Source organism: Mesocricetus auratus, unplaced genomic scaffold (genome assembly GCF_017639785.1).
Source record: "Mesocricetus auratus isolate SY011 unplaced genomic scaffold, BCM_Maur_2.0 Super-Scaffold_100006, whole genome shotgun sequence".
In the NCBI taxonomy this organism is placed as follows: domain Eukaryota; kingdom Metazoa; phylum Chordata; class Mammalia; order Rodentia; family Cricetidae; genus Mesocricetus; species Mesocricetus auratus.
The window spans coordinates 83,082,990-83,103,449 of record NW_024429190.1 but is presented as its reverse complement, the minus strand read 5'-3'; the positions used below and the strand labels follow the sequence as shown (position 1 = coordinate 83,103,449).

The following is a 20,460-nucleotide window of genomic DNA, read 5'->3' as shown; positions in this document are numbered from 1 at the left end:
CTACACACATGCACTTGGACCCTCATGAACATGTACATGGAAGCAAGTAGTGTTAAAAGTGTCCAACCCTGGTGTAAGGTATTGTAAACTGATCATCTACTCATGAAGACAAGTACTGTCCACAGTGCATTTTATATATGAGAAAAGAGCAACTGAGAAGGGTTAGCTAGGTAACTTACACAGCGGAGTTTGGAAGGATTCCAGGCGTAACTCCAAGCCATTTGTCTGCACTGGTGGATGCATGAAGTTTCTAACTTTATACTCTCTGTCTCTGTCTCTGTCTCTGTCTCTGTCTCTCTCTCTCTCTCTCTCTCTCTCTGTCTCTCTCTCTCTCCTCTCTGGCTTCACCTCCACCCCAAGTTAAGCTTATAATACTTCAAAAAAAGAGAGAGTAAAGGAATTATCTCCTGTTCTCCTGGTCCAAAGAATTCTCTGGGAATAACTAAGCATTCATTTGAATGCAAACAGTCTCTCCTAAGCTATCCACAAATGAGATCACTCTGATCACTGCAGAGCTCAACAATGGCCTGAGTAACAGTGGTCCCTAAAGTCACTGCAGTTTTCCACCCATGTTTAAGGTTCTGCTGAATATCTTCAACAATGGCCTGAGTGACAGCGGCCCCCATTGTCACTGTGGTTTCCTGCCCTTTAGGATTCTGCTGAAGATCTTCAACTGGGATTTCTTTACTGGAGAAGAGCTCCAAGATGGCACAGACAACTTATAAAATAATTCTAATGAACTTATTTTAGGAAAAAGTGAGATGAGTGTTAGATTTAAGAGTGACTTCCCTAATTAAGCTGTACTCAGATTGCTAATGATAACAAACTAAAAACAGGCCAGCCCTTGCCAAGCGGTTAAAGGAAGAGGTGTTGTAAGGGTGAAGAGGGAGAGTCACAAATGAGAGTAAAGTGTCATGACGTGTATGGGTGCCATAATTGACATGTATGCATGCCATAGTGAAGTCTATATCTTTGTGTGTTAATCCTAAAGAAGAGGGCATAGCTGGTGGGGTGAAAAGACCATGGACTTTGCAGACAAAGAACTGAATTTCACTATGATCTGCTGGCATGTGACTTCACCTCAGCAGGTTTGGGTTTCTTCCCCCTGGAAGGAGAACCTAACATGTTCTGTGTTTGCCATGCTAAAATATGAGAATAACGGAAGGACATCATGTTCTAAGTAAATAGGAGTTACTCAAGTACACACAGGAATAAAGTGGGCTGATACTTTCTTCACATCTGCTTTGGCTCCTGAACATATAGAGGAACAATATGCCACTCAGAACACACTCATGTAACCGAACTAAGTATGGGCAAATGGCTTCATCAAAATGTCTACTCTTTTAGACTTATTTTACTATTTTATGTATGCGTTTTGCCTGCATGTTTCTATGTGTACCTCAGGTGGGGCCTCAAACATTGGAAAAAAGCTTCAGATCCCTAGCACACATGTTAAAAAAATAATCACACTTGGCCTAACCCCAGTGCTACAGGGAATGGAAATAGGATCACTGAGACTGGCTGCCGGTCTAGCTCCAGGTTTAATAAGAGACTGTCTCAAAGTATTAATAATAATACTCCTATAATAGAGTAGGACAACTGACATTCTCCTCTAGATTCCATCTGCATGTCAGCATAGACACACACACACCCCCCCCCCCACACACACACACACACTGGCACACCTGGTTTTCTATATCTAGGACCCATCAGATAAATAATGGATGCCTATGACAGACAGCTGAGTTCACTGCTATCCCTTAAGACCATAATTACTAAGACCCAAGACCAAATGTTAGGAATAAAGTGGAATGAGCTGGGACTATGGGTGGCAGTCCCAGAACTGAGGTCCTGAGGGACAGTGGGTGAGGGATACAGGTGAACAGGAAACAGAGACTTTTAGACAGGAGTCATGTTGGAAGTTTTATTGAGGGGGACGTAAGAAAATAAGGGAAGAAAGGAGAAAAGAGATGAAGACACACAGAAAGAGAGAGGACAGAAGAGAAGAGGGAGGGGAAAGAGACAGGAAAAGTCCTGTCTGCCCCTTCAGAGGAATGGAAGTGGAGGGCATAAGGGGGGGGGGAGAACAGAAGAGGTGAAGACTTTCTTTGAAAGAGCCAGGGTACATACACCTGCCATGCACAGGTGGGTGAGAGGCAGGACCAGGTTTGCCTGGATTACGATGTTCACTGTCATAAACTATCAACCTTCCATGTTATTACTTACAAAACACGCCTCCAAAGAAGGATTGTGGAAAGCCTCACATCTCCGAGTGCCGTTTTCACAGAACATTGGCCACTCACCCACCTGATTGGTGAGACTGAATGCACCCCTCCTTTTTAACCCGTTTAGAGACAAAGGTGTAAAACTAGAGGCAACCTGGCAATTGGACCTTTAAAGCCAACTTACACCCCAGATCCTTCCCACTAGGGATGTTGTTGCACATTGGTTGGTTGGCTTACTTCGGACTTCATATAAATGGATGTGTGAGACCCACACAGTATTTACTATGCTGACACGGTACCCTTTGTAAATGATATTATGGGTTACTCTATGACACTTGTTGTCAGTCTCTTTTTCATCACTTAGTGTCTCAGATCTTTTCACATTGTTACAGGGAATGGTACTTATTTCTTATCCATTACTATATCTTATTGCAGTATGTGACTATAACACCATTTACCTACCTGTTCTGTTGTTCATGAATATGTGTGTTGTTTCCTGCTGGGGCTGCCATCTGTGTAGTTGTCTTGAGCCCTGTTATGCATGCTCTTTGATGGATGTTAGTCATTGTTTCTATGTCTTTTAAGTAATCGCTTTGGAATAAGAATCTGGACAGTAAGATGTATATGTTCAGCTTCAGTAAATATTGCAAACAGCTTCCTAAATTACTTTTACCAATAAACACTGCTCCCAGTAAGGTAAAAGAACCATGAAACAGCCCTGGTCAGTACTACCCTTACATTGTCTTTCCCTCACATGTAGACCTAGATTTTAATGTGTGGGGGGAGTGAGCAGGGGGTGAGAATAGATTCTGAAACTAGATAGGGCACCATGAGAGGGAAGAAATGTCTTAAGAGAAGGGGACGAGGAAGAAAGCAGTACTAGAATACAGATGACCAAAGCAGAAAGAATGGGTTCTAGTGAGGAAAGGAACAGGAAAGGGGAGGGGAATCAAAATTGTGAGGGGTGGGGAGGAAAATCAACAAAAGAATGAAAATGCACCAGTGTAGCCCATTACGTTGCATGCTAATTTGATAAATGAATGAGTAGCTTTATGAACACCCATGTAATCACATCACTATCTCAGTGCCCTTGTTACCAGGTAGATGCAGGAGTAGAACAAGGATTTCTCTCTCTGATGGGCAATTTTACTAATCTTACTGTGATAATTAGAAAGAAGGAGACTTTGAGGATTTGATAGTTGGCAGGAAAGATACAAAATAAGCAGAGGGGTTAATTATTTGAGGATAAATACTGTTTTTAATTCTGCTAGAATCCCATATCATTTGTCATTAGCCATTAATCAATATTCTCAATGGACCACTCAGAAGTATTGCATATGCCTGCATAATTAGAAACTCAAAAAATCTTGGATACTGTACTTAGGGATAAAGCCTATTAAATCTTCTAACACAGCATAACTCATGTCCTATGATAACCCCAGAACTCCTGCAGGAACAGCTGAGTGCATAGTTCCTGATGCTTAGCCAGATTATCAGCCCCTCTGATACTCACAGCCCAGCCTTCATCCACTGAGAACTCATTTTCTTTTCTGTGCATTCAGAATGCTGTGGTTCTCTCATTCAGCCAGAACCATAGGTTTTCTTTCACATTAAAACACAGCAAACCCAACATTTTGAATCTGGGACTGGGCAACGTGGTCCATGCTTAGAAACCCAAAATGTGGGAAGATGAGGCCAGGTAAGTACAAGGTCAAACCAACTTGGACTACATGTCAATACCTTGTTTCAAGCAAAGGAAGTAACACAAATGCACACACTTCGGTCTTGAGGAAGAATTATAAATACATGATTTATACACTGAAGATCAATGAATAAAATTGAGGGGTCCTCCCAACTTTGTGAATTCTAAAGTCCTTCCTGAGAAGGTCGAAGTTCCCTTACCGTGTGCATCCTACCAACCACCAACAGTCTATCTGACAGTAGCTGCAGATAGAATGACCGACAGTTCCTACATATTCCGTCTCCAGTGATCCAAGGACAGTGCTCTACAGAGGTCCACTTTGGGCCTCCTTTGGCTTGGTTTCCTGGTCCATCAGTTGTGGTTTTCTCTACAGATTCACCAGACTTGCCTCTCAGCAGTCAAAGAGGAAGAGCTTTGGCACTTCCTAGGAGCACACATGCTAGCAGTGTTACCTTAGGCAAACTGTGTATGTGTTGACGACTCTATGCACCTACCTCTGAAGTGAGGAGGGGAGGTAATTACCTAAGTGATACTGAATTAGGTCCTGCAGCATGCTTCAGCAAACACTTGATTTTCCTGTTGCTGTCTCTACTACTAGGATTTGCACAGCTTAACTAGGCAGCAGTGATAGCTCTGTGGCTTGATGGGGGCAGGCATTAGTATAGACATGAGGTGAACTAATTGATAATAGCAATGGCAGACTTCAGTGCTTCTGCCTGCCAGGCAGTGAGAATTTTGCATATATTAACTAATTTAGTCACCATTCACCCCTGTGAGGCTGGAACTGTCTTCATCCATTTTTTAGCAATAGGGGAAAGTGAGGCACACTGCTAAACACCATGATCAAGGTCATATAACTAATGCCACAGTTAGTACTGGTGCCTAGAGGGTCTGTCTCTGGCATTTTCCCTTGACCATGTACAGGGTAACACTTCTAGGCTGCGATTGCTTTCAAGAATGAAATGGAGACTAATGAGATGATACAATGGGTGAAGTGCTTGCAAGAAGATGTGAGTTTGAACGTTATAACCCACATTTAAAAAAAAAAGGCATGTTGTATACATTCACCCTCATAAGCTCCTTGGAGTGGCATTATTAGGAGGTATAGCTTTATTGGAGTAGCTATGGCCTTGTTGAAGGAAGTGTGTCGCTCTGTGGGTGGGCTTTGAGGTTTCTTATGCTCAAGATACCACCCAGTGTCACAGTCCACCTCCTGTTGCCTTCAGGATGTAGGACTCTCGGCTATTTCTCCAGCACATCTGCCTGCATGCTACTGTATCCTACCATGATGATAATGGACTGAACCTCTGAACTGTAAGCAAGCCACCCCCAATTAAATGTTTTGTATTATAAGAGTTGCCATGGTGATCTCTTCACAGCAGTAGAAACCCTAACTAATTCAAACTTGGTACCAGGGACTGGGATATTGCTGTGATAGACCTGACCATGTTTTTGTTTGAAAGACTATGGACTTTGGTATTTTGGGTTAGGAAAGCCTTTAAGCACTGCTCAATGGGCCATAGTGGTAGGAGAATGGAAGACAATGGTTCTAACCAGGAGCTCACACAAGAGGTTTCAGAAGAGAAGAATTTTAGTATGCTGTCTAGAGAGTCTTCTTGTGATAGTAGCTTTTACCTGAGGCTAAGGTGAAAAGGTTTGGGTTAATCCTGTTGTCAAGAAGAAATCTCAAAACAACCTAGTACATATTCTGGTGTGTGCTTAATATTGGTAACTCTAATGAAGATTCATAATTCAAAGGAGCAAATTGGGCAGGGTACATTACAAAATGTCAGTCTTGAGGAGAAAAAGCACCAGAAATTGAAATGGAGCTAAATCATGTGTTCAGAGAGATAAACAGATTAAGAAATAGAATATAGGGAGTGGTGACTTCAGGGCAAGATCCCACCCAGCTAAGTCTCTAACTTGTGAAAAGGAACTAAAAGAAACCTTAGAGCCAGATATGGTAGGGCACACCTTTAATCTCAGCACTTGGAAGGCAGAGACTGGTGGATCTCTGAGTTTGAGGACAGCCTGGTCCAGAGATCCAGTTTCAGGAGAACCAAGCTTAGACAGTGAAGGACAGAAAACTGGTGAAGATGTAATTGAACAAGGGGTACATGTTCCAGTCCCAGTAAGCTGCACAACTTAGTGGTTTCTATCATGTGGTTCTGGAGTTAACTCTAGAATAAAGAGATAATGGAATCTCCCGCTGTGACTAAGGAAAGCTGCTGAGGCCAGGCATGTGTCAGGAATGTCCCTGATGGAGACCTAGAGAGGACATTGGGTGAAGCTATGACGCTGAAGCCTGGATTGCCTTGGAAACCATAAGATGTTAGAGATGCCAGAGCTGTGGCATAGCTGCCAAGGAGGGCTGCCTGCATGCCACCATGTTCCCCATTAGGACGATAATGGACTGAAACTCTGAGCTGTAACTGAGCCACCCCAATTAAATGTTTTACTTTGTAAGAGTTGCCATGGCCATGGTGTCTCTTCATAGCCATAGAAACTCTGACTAAGACATAAGCCCAGCAGCAGCGAGAGAGAGAGAGAGAGAGAGAGAGAGAGAGAGAGACAGGTGGATCCCAAAGGCTCACTCATCAGATACCTACTTGGCAAGGTCCAGGCCAATGAGACCTTATGTCAGAAACGAGTTAAGTTGTATGACACCTGGGGAGTGACATCTGAGGATGTCCTCTGACTCTCTCTCTCTCTCTCTCTCTCTCTCTCTCTCTCTCTCTCTCTCTCTCTCACTCTGTCTCTCCTTGTCACACACTCACATACGCTCTCTACACTCTCACACACTCTTTCTCACATTCTCTTTCTCTCCGTGCAAATGTGCACATACATCATAAAAACACTCAAAGAAAAGGAACATACAAAGAAAGTTCTAGACTTTTATTGTCCATTATCATAGTCACTACTGCTATCACCATTTAATTTGGTTCATTAAAATGTAATACAAATGAACAATTCTTTGGCCACATGGGGCTGGTAGCTACCCTTGTGGGCATCACAGACACAGAATGTTGGACAGAGAACACAGTTCCTTTCAACTTTAGAGTCCCGATGAAGCAGGAAAGAAAGAGCTGAAGATCTGAAGCAAAGATGGACATTTCCAAGACTTGTCATCCATGCTTATTGGAAAGGGAAAAAGACAGATGAGTGGCAGTCTTCCTGCAGGGAGGCAGCCTGACTGATCATACTGCCTTCTAGATTAGAGCAGTGTCTTCTACAGTCCGGTTCTGTGTGTTCAAAGCCAGTAAGTAACAGTCAATAATTCACTCTGTGACCCAGGCAAGTTACTCTGCTTCTCTATGCCAACCTCAGTGTGCAGGGTTCGTCCTTACTGGGAATAGTGGAGGAGCTGCTGAGGCAGCATAACAGGAGTGAGCCCTGAGGAAAGTGTCACATATACTATAGCTTTTGTGTAGAGAGACACAAGAATCTGGAAAGCATATTAGAAGACTGCTTCCCACAAATGGGGCCTTGTCCTGCCAACAACTCTTAGCAGAACTTTCAGTTTTCACTAATTATATCAAAATGAGAAGAGTAAAGCTTCCCCCACGCCCCCTCTCTCTAAGTGTGAGTTTGTTCCATAACCCCACATACTTAAAGACTATCTTCTTATTTGAAGACTACTCTTTTCCTAGTTTTTGACAATAAATGCCTTTTTGTTTATGAAATACTGTTCATAATAGGAAGAATGTAGTAAATGTAGGACTTGTAAGTGGGAGGCATACGTTATGTCCTTGACAGATGAGAGAAAATGTACAGCTTGGTCTTCATCAGTGCAGTTTTTAAAATTAATTTATTTATGTATTTGTTTATTTATTTGTTTATTGAGACAGCTCTCTATACTTAGTTTGGACTGACTTAAAGCTCTCTGTGTAGCCCAGACCAGCCTCAAATTCACAGCTTCCCTGCCTCAGACTCCTGAGTGATAGAGTAACAGTTATACATCACTATCTCCAGTCTGAAAAATAGTATATCTTAACTATAAATCTCAAACCAGGAAACTTGAAAGTCAGACAACATTGCAGAGGTGCCCTGGATACATTCTCTGGAACAAGAAAGGAAGTCACAAGGGCCACAAAGCTAAGCCAATGGATATGACATATGGAGATTAGAAGGGGGCGAGAATGGTCCCAGAGAGGGAATGGTGAGTGAAGGGACAGAGGAGGCTGATGAATCATGATTCAGTCTTACTAGAGTTTTTCTTATCCTGCCAGGTCCCACAACTGCTTTGCCCCAAATAAGCACACAGGCGTGATATTAATTATTAAACTGTTTGCCGATGGTTAGGGCTTCTTATTGGATAGCTCTGTCTTAATTATTAAACCATTTCTAGAAATCCATGTGGTCTTGGCTTACTGGAGAATGTCTGGACCTATTACTCCTTTCGAAGCTACATGGCATCTCCTGGCAGTCTCTTTTCTCTCTCTGCCTACCTTTCCCAGAGTTCTCCTGTCTGTCTTCCTGCCTCTATTGGCCAAACAGTGTTTTATTCATCCACCAATAAGAGAAACATGTATACAGAAGGACATCACCATCAATCATCAATTCATTCATTCTCTGCTGCAGTGTCTCCTCTTTTTTTTTTTTTTTTTTTTTGGTCCCATGGGATGGACATCTGAGCACATGTCCTAAGCACACACAGAGCAAAATTAAAGACATGCAGTCTCCTTCCACCTCACAGCACCTGAGACCCACAGTGACAGAAGTACCCTGAGCACTGGGGCTGCCACAGGAGGCTGAGTCGCCTGCAGTCCCTTTACTGTCCTCTCTCCCCTGCCCTCCATATAGGCACCCAGGCAGAGCCTGTGTGAATGCTGCACCTCTTCATTAAGACCCTGGTTATCAAGTGCTCCCAACTACCAACCACAAAGGCAAGGAAGGAAGCTAGCCAGTGCTCAGGGAGCTGCTAGGACCCTAGCAACAGCCTCTTGCACTTCAAACAGCATATGCAAATTAAATTAGAATAGGTTCCAGTGTGGCTCAGCCCAGCTCCCCAGTAATTCCCAAGCTAAACTGACCCTGTTTGAAATGAAATTCAGGTTTAATTTTAGAGGGATTTATTTATCCTTGTCTTAGGCTCTGTGTTTTTTTTTTTTTCCTATTTGGCTTGATAAACATACAGGTGTGTTTTCCAGACAAGCAGAGTCCTGCTGATAGATGACTTTGTAGGAGAATAGAGCTCCTGAGAGCTGAGAGCACAGGCGAGGCCTTCTTGGACCAAAGGAAGCTTCTAGACCATGTCATTTCCTTTTGATGTCTACCAACCTGAAGGTTGCTGTTGGGGTTCCTTGAACTGGAAAAATGCCAGAATTTCAGGTGATTTAGAGCTTGGTTACACTGAGGTTTGGCATTTATTGTAAATCCTGAACATCTCACACAAATCCTTCCAGAGCCAGTGAGACGGCTCAATATGTCAAGACAATTTTCACCAATCCTGGAAACCTGAGTTCAGTCCTTGGGGCCCACTTAGTAGAAGGATAGAAGTGACTCTTGCAAGTTGCCCTATGACCTCCTTACATATACACACAATAGATTAAATGTGAAATGAATCCAGTCCACATGATTTGCTCCTTGCATCTATATCTAAAAATATTTCTGATCAAAGCTGAAGGCATGATACATTTCCTTTTGACAATGTGCAGAATTCTGTACAGAACTGTATGGATTGCTTTTGTCTTTCTTCTGTACACTGAGTGCTCCCAGGAGGCCCAGCAACCTCTGGTCCCTGCCCTATTGCCATGCTCAAAATCCTCAAGGGATAAATGACAGGAACTAGATCAATGGCTCTGGGCACGGACAAATTTTGACACCCCCTTCCTCCATAAACATGTCAGTGTTCTATTCCATGAGGAATAGAAGCTAATGCCTGGCATCCTCTGAAATATGGCACAAAGTACGGGGCATCCCTGCCCTCCCCTCACAGCAAAGATTTACCCAACCCCACTATCAGTACTTCTGAGGCTCAGAAACCCTCCATGGTAAATTTGCTCATGTGTGGTTATAATCCTCCGGCTAAGGAAACTACACACTCTTGACTTTTTGTCCATCTAGGCACACCATCATTCTTACTGAAGAGCAAGGGTTTATCTTAGTGAGAGAGTGTGGTTCCAAGTGCTGAAGGTAGGGATTTATGGACTTAAAGCTCAACTAATGAACTGAGGTATTTCACCTTTCTGGCTGCTTCCCACTATCTGCAGAGCACAGTACCCCAGTTGACGCCCCTTTCCCCTGTGGTTACGTTTAAGATGTTCACAGCCTCAAATCTTCTTGAACACACTTGCCTCACCTGCCACTGCTGCCCTGGCTTTCACAATATTAAGGTTGTAGAGCCTGACAAAGTCATTGGAAATAGAAACCCAGGAAGTGAGCAATTCCACCCCCCACAGGGAGGTAGGAGAAGCAGGCCCCAATCCCTGACTCTAAGGGAGCCAGCTGGGGTTCAGCACAGGCCAGGATGCAGACAGCAACAGCTAGCTTGCCTGCCGTAAACTCCAGTGCTGCCACCGCTAGCTCCTGAGCTATAGGTAGGATGCTTCACCACAATGAGCCCCAGCTTCCCTGACTATACGGTAATGGCAGTTCCCAGTGGGGTGTTTTGGAACTAAAGTAGAAGCTTCATTCACACTTGGTAGAGTTCCCATTGCCTTACAGCCACTAACTGAAGAACTTCTGTCACTGTGTTGTAGCAGCCATGGTAGCTGCTCTTGTTGTTAGCATTGTGTTCGTTTTGAAGACAGCATGAAGTTTATCCTGGAGAGCTGACATTTAGTATATACATAACTTTAAATGACAAATGATGACCTAACTTACCCAACCTAGGTTTACTCATTTGCAAACTCGGCCTTAGCCATCTATTTATAGTTTTACCTCACAAGGTCCTGTTGAACACTAAACTAAATGAAATAATGTGAGTAACCATAATAGGCCAGTACCTGGTGATAATTATTAGCTTGTAAAGTGATTATTTAAATAATATTGTTTATAAATGCAAGTCATGTTTTGTTGAATCTAAGTTCTAAAGTTATGCTAGCACCTGTATTCTAAAAATGCCACAACTATCAGAAAAGTCCAGAGTTTAGTTCTGGAAACTTCACAGTAGACCAAAAAGAGTACCTACTGGGCTTTTAGACCAGAGTGCCAGATGGCCCCAGAATGTGTTTACTGGATTCTGGAAAGCTTGGAGCAGGCTGCACTTGAAGTTTCAGGTTCATTGGTATTGTTAAGGGGCAAAGGTAAATCTTCCTAGGAAAGAAAATTGGACAATAATAATCTGTTCCTGATTATATACTGGCTGTAGTACTGTACTGGATACTGTACCCCAGGTTGAACAGTACTGCTGGATATATGCATTTAGGGGTTTTATTGGCTTCCTTACCCCCTCCCACACATACACATATGTCTTACAGGAAAAATTTTCACCTCTAGAAGATGCTCGCTATCAAAGAGCAGAGTATTTGATGGTATTTCCCACTATACAGAAGTCAGAATGCATGACTGACTCTTTATCTCCATACCTGATAAAGCTCAGGGTCTCCAGGTAATTTCTTTTAATCAGTGCTTCATTTTGATGTGTCAGGATGAAGAGATACTCACCAGGAAAAGTAATCAGTGATGAAAGAATATTCTGGATGGATGGAGCATCCTGTGTGGAGACAGACAGGATCCATGATGGAGGGGCATCCTGTGTGGAGACATACACAGGATCCATGATAGAGGGGGCATCCTGTGTGGAGACACAGACAGAATCCATGATGGAGGGGCATGCAAAGAGAAGGTCTAGAGTCCTGCGGAGGACAGTAACAAAAGTCCTGTGGGGTCAAAGCAGGGTCACAGTATAGAGAAGGGCCTGAAATACCAGTAGGGACTGGGCAATACATTCCCCAGGTGTGTTCTGTTCGGTGTTGGATTCTATCGCTATCCTGAGCCTTTGGTGTAGCTAAGGTAGAGGCTGCCATAGGAGCTCAGACTGACATTCTCATGACCTGTGACCTATCTGGCTGCCTTCTCTTGCCAGAAATGTTCTGAACTCATGGCCCTGCAAGTTTACCTGCCACACTTAAGAGGACATACTCAGAGCCTGTGTCCAAACCAGGACCCCAGAGCCAGCTTCTGCCCAACAAGTGTATCCCTTTCTGTCTGCATTCCTGACACTCAAGAAAGCCTCCCACAGACTGCAAGAAGGAAACTTGGAATCTACTGACTGCAGTGTAGCCACCCGCAGAGTAAAACACCCCTGAGGCAATAAGCAATATGCTCTTCCTCCTGGCATGTGGGTTGTGCTCTGTCTTCCTGAAATGTAGGAATGGAATGTGTCACCTCCCTAACCCTAGAGGCTTAGCATTTCCCTATCTGCTGCCAAAACCGGCTCCACCCACAGAGCACACCCAGACCTGTGTGTTCATCCTCACATGAGTGAGAACACCCAGCCACAATAACTCTGCTGGCAGGCAGCCGAGCTCCTCCAGCTGGTATTCTAGGAACTGTAGCACTTGGGGTGCTGGAGGAGAGAAAGAACAGTAGTCTGTTCTAGACCTTTCTTGAAAGCAACCAGTTCTCAGGCCATTCCTGTCTGGTTGATTGATGACAGTCTGGAACCCTGGAAGGATGGAAATGATTAACATTTGTGCACTAACAGTATAGGCCGTGGCTCTCGTGGTCAAGCATGTAAATGTGTGGATTTTTAAAATGCATCAATTATACGTGGAACCATCGCTAACAGAGCACCTACTGATACTGAGAATGTGGTTGTAAACCAGGTCTTTTGCTTGCATGGTGCATTCATCTGCTAGAGGACAGCCAGTGAGCAGGGAAAATGGGATAAGATGATTTTAGCTTAGTCCGTGCTAGGAAGAAAGAAAACAGTGGCTTAGACTGGGAAGGAGGTGTTTCCTTGGCTGTAGTGATCAGTTAGAAAAATAAAAAAGAACTGTGAGATTTACCCTAAGAGCCAACTGTTTAAAAGCAGGGAACATGAGCTACATGGGAGCCCAGTTTCCAGTAGACAGAAGAACAAAAGAAATGGTGTAGTATGGAGTCGTACGGTATGGCATGGTGTGGTATGGTGTGATGTGGTGGGCATGGCCTGGTGTGGTATGGCCCGGCATCATGTGGTGTGGTGTGGTACCATGTGGTGTGGTGTGGTGTGGAGTCCTGTAGTGTGGCATGGCATGACGGATCACACAGGACAGGGAGGGAGGTGGTAAGGAAGTCACAACGGAAAGAAGGGTCCAGATCATATGGTGTGTCATAGTCCTGGACAAGGTGTGAAGTGTATTCCAGGTACTAAGATTTCATTTTTGCCTTGAGAAGAACAGCCTAGATGTTTTATAGAAGCTGGCTTTTAAGGTGAGCAAGTGGGCTGGAGAGAGACTGGGCAGAAGGAGTCCTATGGTCGAGTGGGAGACAGAGGTGGGGGTTGGGGTTGGAGTTGGAGACATTGCCCATCTCAGCAAAAACATGGGTTTGAGTACAATGAAAGTGATCTTTGGACTGGATTTGGACCAGGAGAGAAACGGAATATGCAAATATCCCTAAAGTTTGGAGAGGGGTGATCTTTTTAAAGAGAGAAAAAGAAGTGGGGCTGGGGAAGGCTAGTGATGAGAATGTTAACTGTTTCTCTTTTGTTTCAACTTACTTTGAAACTTTGTTAACCACTTCAGTTGTGGTTAGGAGGCATGCGACATATGAATAGCACTCAGGGACAGAGATGTGAGTGGAGTATCCTCTTGTGGAATAAATGCCAACCACCACAGAACTGATTTGCTTGTTACTGCAACATTTGGCATTTGTCTGTTCTTTCATTCAACAAATGCATGTTTAGTACAACAGCCTGTGACCGCCTGGTGAAACCCAGCGGGTCTCTTCTCAGCCTGGTTGGTGACAAGTGGGCAATGCAGCTTGTCATTGATGTATTTATCTGACTGTATTTTTTGCAGAAGTGAGTCTGTTGAGTAAATGGTGAATATAGTGGCAATATTTTCATATAGAAGAAAACCACAAATTCATCCAGTTCCCGTGTGCAGATTTTCTGTGGCCTGGTCTTTAGGAAGTTCAGATACAGCCTGGGATTTACATGTGCTTACATGGTATATGCTATAGACCTCATTTGTTTTTTGTTTTTTAAATCATCTCCACCTGTCTAGAGTTGGTCTTATGAGCCTTATGTGTCTAGAACCTGGGGGAATAAGAAAAGAATGCTTAATTTGCATTATAATCACTGTTTTGTTTTTTAAAAAGGCTGTGTGATGTTTTGATTATTTCCAGAATATCAACTAATGTAGCTAAAAATGTTCATCAAACTAGGTGATAGAAGCTAGACAGCAGCAGCCAGTGATGGGGGAAGCAATATACGCCTCAGCTAATTGTCCGATAGCCCGTAAGGCTGATGTGAAGGAGAAAGATTATGCCATCTCCATGTCCTAATTATGCTGTATTTAAAAGAGTTGAGACGTGGTAGAAAGCATCTACAGACAGCAGAAAATAGCAGTACAAACGGGGAACGGTGGTGCATGTCTGTAACCCCAGCACTTTCCAGGTTGGAGCAGGAGAGCTGCAAGGTATATATCAAGACTTTCTCAAAAGAGAAGAGAGGAAAGCGAACAGCAGCATAGACCCCTCTTGGTGCCAGCGGGAGGTGCCACTGTGAAGAACTGGCTCAGTGCCTTGATTCACAGACAAACAATCTGCAACACTCTTGAGTTTGCCTAAAAAACTGCCATCAGGCACTTGAACTTTAAGCTTTCTAGAATTTTCCAGATAGACCTTAGTACATTTTGTTACTATATCAAACTAAACTGGGTGCTTATGAAATAACCCAACTTGTAGAGCACAATTCCAAGATTGGGGGCCCCATCTGTCTTGCCCTCTGGTAAGGGCACTCATAACCTTGTTACCATAGAAATGGTACCATTATTGGAGGACATGGGAGAGGGAGATGATATATGATGAGAGAGAAATCCAGAGGGAGGATTGGACATCAAAACAACCCTTCTTACAACAACCAACTCCAGCAGGAACCAACACGGGGTCCTTCAGGAACTGTATCCAGCCTACCAAGCATGACAGCCCCAGGACTAGTTACCAGGCACTAGAGGTTCCACTACCTCCTCACCCACCATACTGGGAACTAAGCTCCCAGCACAAGAGCCTTTGAAAACCACAGAACAACCCTGTCGCCACCATAGCATCCTAACACTCTATGCGCAGAGGCATGAATTGAAGTACTATACAATGACTTACAATCTGTTATTATGTCTTAATCTAGAAGCAAGATACAAGTGTGAATTTACATAGCACTGAAGAAGTCCACATGGTCTGCTATATTTTAAGAAACTGAGCAGAATGCACTGGCATTTCATTTTTAAATTCTTTGTGTATCTTCAGATGCATTTATTTGTTTCCTATGCTTTTGTCAGTATTGGCCATGCTGCCCTAAGGCACTTGTAGACCTTCAGTGGAATGCAGCATGGATATGGTGTCTTATAAGTCAAACAATATAATGCAATGCTTAATTTCCCAGAAAAAAATATGTATTAGATTCATTTATTTTGAGATAGATAGACAGACAGACAGACAAGCAGGCAGACAGGCAGGCAGGCAGGCAGACGTGTGTTTTACCCACATGAATGTCTGTGAACCATATACATTCAGTACACACAGAAGGCAGAAGAGGGCATTGGATCCCTTGGACCTGGAGTTAGAGATGGTTGCACACCACCATGTGGTTGCTGAGAACAGAACCTGGGTTGCTGCAAGAGCTACAAGTCTTTTAATCACTGAACAATCAATCTTTCCAGTCCAGGGGGGGAAATGTTTTAATTCCTTTTTCCTGTCTGGCATTAAGCTAGTCTTCACAGAGATTTCCCAGGTATAAAAGACAACCCTAGATCACAAGATCTTACAGGAAAAATAAGTTTCTGTATTAAAAACATTACAGGTGCTGGGTGGTGGTGGCACCCACCTTTAATCCCAGCACTCAGGAGGCAGAGGCAGGCAAATTTCTGTCAGTTCAAGGCCAGCCTGTCTACAAACTGAGTCCAGGACAGCCAATCTGTTACACAGAGAAACCCTATACTGATAAAAAACAATGAATGTTGAACTAATAAACACCATCTAGTAGTTAGGTGTATTGTTCCTATTGATAATAGCAGTGTAAGCTAAGAGTAGACAATGGCTGAGTTGTTATGTCCCCTGCTTCTAGTTTAATACTTACAGTAGTTCTGGAGCTGGGGAGATGTCTCAGTGGTAAAGTGCCTTGCAGGCAAGCATGAAGACCTGATTCAGACCCCCAGCACCCATATAAAGAAGCTGGGCATGGATTGAGTAAAAGGAGAAAAACATCTGATGTGGTCCTCTGGCCTTCACATAAATGTACACCTACATACACACAAGCATACATATATGTACTATACATATGTGTGTACATACTGGCATGTGTATAATTCTATAAAGTGTGCTTTATCATTTCAGTTTAATAATGGCAAACAGAGATACCAAGAGGTAAAATACCTTGTCCAAGGTCTGACATTTGATATGCTAGACCTGAAGTTTACATAAAGAACATTTTTAAACTGTAATGAATAAATAGATTTTGGCTAAATTTGGGGTTACCTTAATGATATATAAACATATTTTTATACATTATAGAGATATATAATATATTATAGGTATATATTATAGAGAAGGAATTAAAAGACCATGATAACATGAATGGCTATAACTAGATTATGAAACATTGAGTTTGATTTGCCTTTTCCCCATACATGCAAATGTAAGAAGAGTATTGAATGGTCCCCTACTGATGTGTCATTCACTTTTTAGCACCTGTTAGCTAACAGTGATGATATCTTTTGTTTCAGCTTCATCCACACGCATCTCTCACTTTCTGGTTACTTTGAAACAGATTTCAGATATCATGCATGATGAGTCACTTTTTTATATGTGTATTACAGAGATAATGAGTCTTTAAAAAGCTATAGACAATCATAGTAGGAAACCATTATTCTACTTAATACATATCCCCAAGCATTCCTGATCATGTGCTATGATGTGTGGCCCATTTTCATGTGTATAGATTTTTTAATAGATTATTCCGCTGGTACTCAAATGAAGCTCATACTTTGTAATTAGGCATTCTGGATTTCAAATTATTTTTTAATCTATAGGTAGAAACTTTGCTTTGTAATATTTTTTTGAAATTATATCATAATTACATCATTTTTCCCTTACCTCCCTCCACGGCCTCCCATGTATCCCACCCTTTGCTTGCTCTCAAATTCAGTCTTTTTATTTTGATGCTGTTATGCATACACATATGAATTCCTAAATAGATAAATACAGCCTACAATCTGATCAGTCTGCATATTACCTATATGTATATGATCTCAGGGCTGACTACTTGGTACTAGATAACCAATCATTGGTCTTTTCTGTGTGGGATACCATTTTTCCTCTCTCAGCGTTTCTCAGTTACCTATAGTTCTTCAACTAAGTCTGAGGTCCTGTGAGCTTTCTCTCCTCTCTGTTAGCATGTCAGTTGATGCCATCATTTTCCAGATCTCGTCTAGGCAACCATGCTGATGAGACTTTGTGGGCACAGCCACTCTGACGTTTCTAGGAGACACATTTTCACTGCAAATTTCCTGGTCCTCCAGCTCTTATGTTACTGCCTCCTCTTCTGCAATGATGCCCAAGCCTTGAATGCAAGAATTGTTTAATAGATGCATCAAAGGGACTGGGGACCACACAATCTCTTGTTCTCTACAATTTGATTGGTTGTGGTTTTCTGCAGTCTCCATCTGTTGCAAAAGGAAGTTTCTTTGAAAAGGATTGGGTAAAAAGAGAAATGCTAGAGATATTACCATTTCAGACCCCTGTAACATGAAAAATAAAAACCCAGAGATTGATATTGGGGTTCAAGCTGATGATCAGAAAAAGCAATGTTGCTGGCTCTTACCTCTACCTCAGTCCAAAAGGAGTGATCCTGTCTCCACGAGCTCTCCACCAAGCCTCAGACCACTACCTCTCATCTACATGGCTGGAGACTAAATATCAGAATGCAGCCTGAGATACTAGAATCCTGTCTTTTATATACCTCTCTAGAGATGGGGTTAAAGGGAATGAGTTCTGTTAGTCTTTTAGACTGATTCTCTCTCCTGTAGCCCTGGGTGGCCTTTAACTCCCGGAGATACATCATGAGTCCTGGGATTAAAGGTGTGTGCCACCATTGCCTAGCTTCTATAGCTAGCTAGTGTGGTTGCCCTTGCATTCTGATACTTCAGGCAATCTTTACTAAATCATAAATAATATATCACCACAGACTCCAAGATATATTACAGAGCCATAGTAAGAATAAATAGTTTGGACTGGCACAAAAACAAACACGTGTACCAACATAATAAAACCAAAGAACCAAACATGCGTATGTGTAACTATGGCAATGCAGTATATGACAAACATGCTAAAAACATATACTAGAGAAAATCAACATCAACAAATGATGCTGGGGAAACAGGATGTCCACATGTAGAAGACTGTAATTAGACAAATATATTCCCGTTGCACACAAGATAATAACTCCAAATGAATCAGTGACCTAAAACTGAAACTGCTAGAAGAAAATATTGTCAATACCTATATAATGTGTAGGTATAGGAAAGGTCTTTTTGAATAAGACTCCATTTGCCCCAAAATTGAGGCCAATAATTGCTAAAGGGGACCTCAGAAAACTAAATCTGTTGTCCAGTGAAGAAGAAGCCCACATATGGGGGAGAATCTTTGCCAGTTCTACACCTAACAGAGGATTAATATCCAGACTACATTTTTAAAAACTCAAAAAGCAAAGAGTCAAAAAAACAAGAAACCCATTTAAAATATGGGCCTGTGACCTGAACAGAGTTCTCAAAAGAAAAAAGAAAGAATGGCTAAGAAATATCTCAAAAAAGGTTTGAGGTCCCTAGAAACTAGGAACAACTTTAACATTTCATCTTACCCCACTAAAAAGGATAATGATCAATCAAACAATTATCAACAAGTTCCAGAGAGGATGTGTGGTAAAGGGAACCTTCGTTCACTGGTAGGACTATAAACTGCTCCAGCAACTCTGGAAATGAGTGTGGAAAACCCTCAAAAGCCTAGAATAAATATACATTACGATCCTGCTGCACCACTCCTTGGCATAACCTGAAAGACTGAGCACATCAGACACTTCATGCTCAGCCACGTTCATTGCTGCTTTATTTACAATATCTAGGAAATGAAAACAACCCAAATGCCCTTCAACTGACAAATGAATAATTGAAATGTCAGACATTTACACTATGGAATACTATTCAACTGTTAAAAACTGAAATCATGACACTTGTAGGCAAACAGATGAGACTAGAAAAGATCTTATCAAGTAAGGTAACCCAGACCCAGAAAGCCAAAGTTGCATGTTCTCTCTCATCTGAGATTCCTAGCTCTAAGTCTCTATATGTAAGTATGTAGCCTTGAGTAACTGCAGAAGCCAGGGAAGTGAAAGAAGGCCATAGAAGGATGGGGGTGGGTAGTAGAGAGGTGGGATACGATTTGAAGGGGGAAATGGGAAAGAATGAGGGGGTCTCCATGGACAGGGAGTATAACTACAGAAGAAAGAGGGAGGAGAGCAAAGTAATAGTAAGGATGCCCGAAAGAGTCAAAAGGAGCCATGAAGTGGCTGCCTTTAATCCCAGCACTTGGGAGGCAGAGTCAGGTGCACCTCTGTGAGTTCAAGACCAGCCTGGTCTACAAAGTGAGTTCTAGGACAGCTAGGACTACGCAGAGAAACCCTGTCTGAAAAAAAACAAAAAAAAGTCAAAAGGAATGATTATACATCTAAAATTACAAGAACTCTATGTACACATATACAGTTAAGATGAAAACATCTCATCTGGGCTGACAATGGTCCCCCCAAGAGCCACAGACAAAAATCTAACAAAATCCACAACATAGGCATGAGAAACTTGATTTTTTTAAAGTAAGTTTTTCTAAACACATATGTAGCAGGATATTTTTGTACAACAAAACTTAAAATGACAGGGATATTTTTCTCCCAGGCATCCTTTGCTGTGGGACTCCTACCCAGCAACACATTATTTACACCTGTGTATTTTGCTAAGTATTACTATTTTTAGCTGATTTTCTTTACCTGTCTAAGCAAGAACCTGATATTTTGCAAGTGACACTGTTAGTTGTCTTTTAGAAATCTCTAACTAAACATGATGCTTCCAGCCCCTGCTTCCTTTTGTCCTTGGATCCTCATCCCCACTGAGTAGCCTCCTCAGGATTTTCCAGCCTCCATCCATCACACCCATACAGCTGTCCCAAAGAGGCCATCATCATCGTTACAGCCCAAAGCTAGCCACAAACTGGGGTGTTATGCTGCCTGTGATAGCAAAATAAACCATTAGTGACCACACTGCAAAGCTTTAGCGTGTTGAAGAACAGAAGTATAGTCACTTTGCTATGGAAACATCTCTTAATGGCTTTGTGCCAGAGAAA

The 20,460-nt window shown here is 42.4% G+C and overlaps 1 protein-coding gene across 31 annotated transcripts in view; it reads left to right on the top strand.

Annotated features, from left to right (window-relative positions):
• Cadps (calcium dependent secretion activator) overlaps window positions 1-20,460 on the top strand; it is a 452,678-nt gene that overhangs the window by 142,567 nt on the left and 289,651 nt on the right. The window lies entirely within an intron of this gene.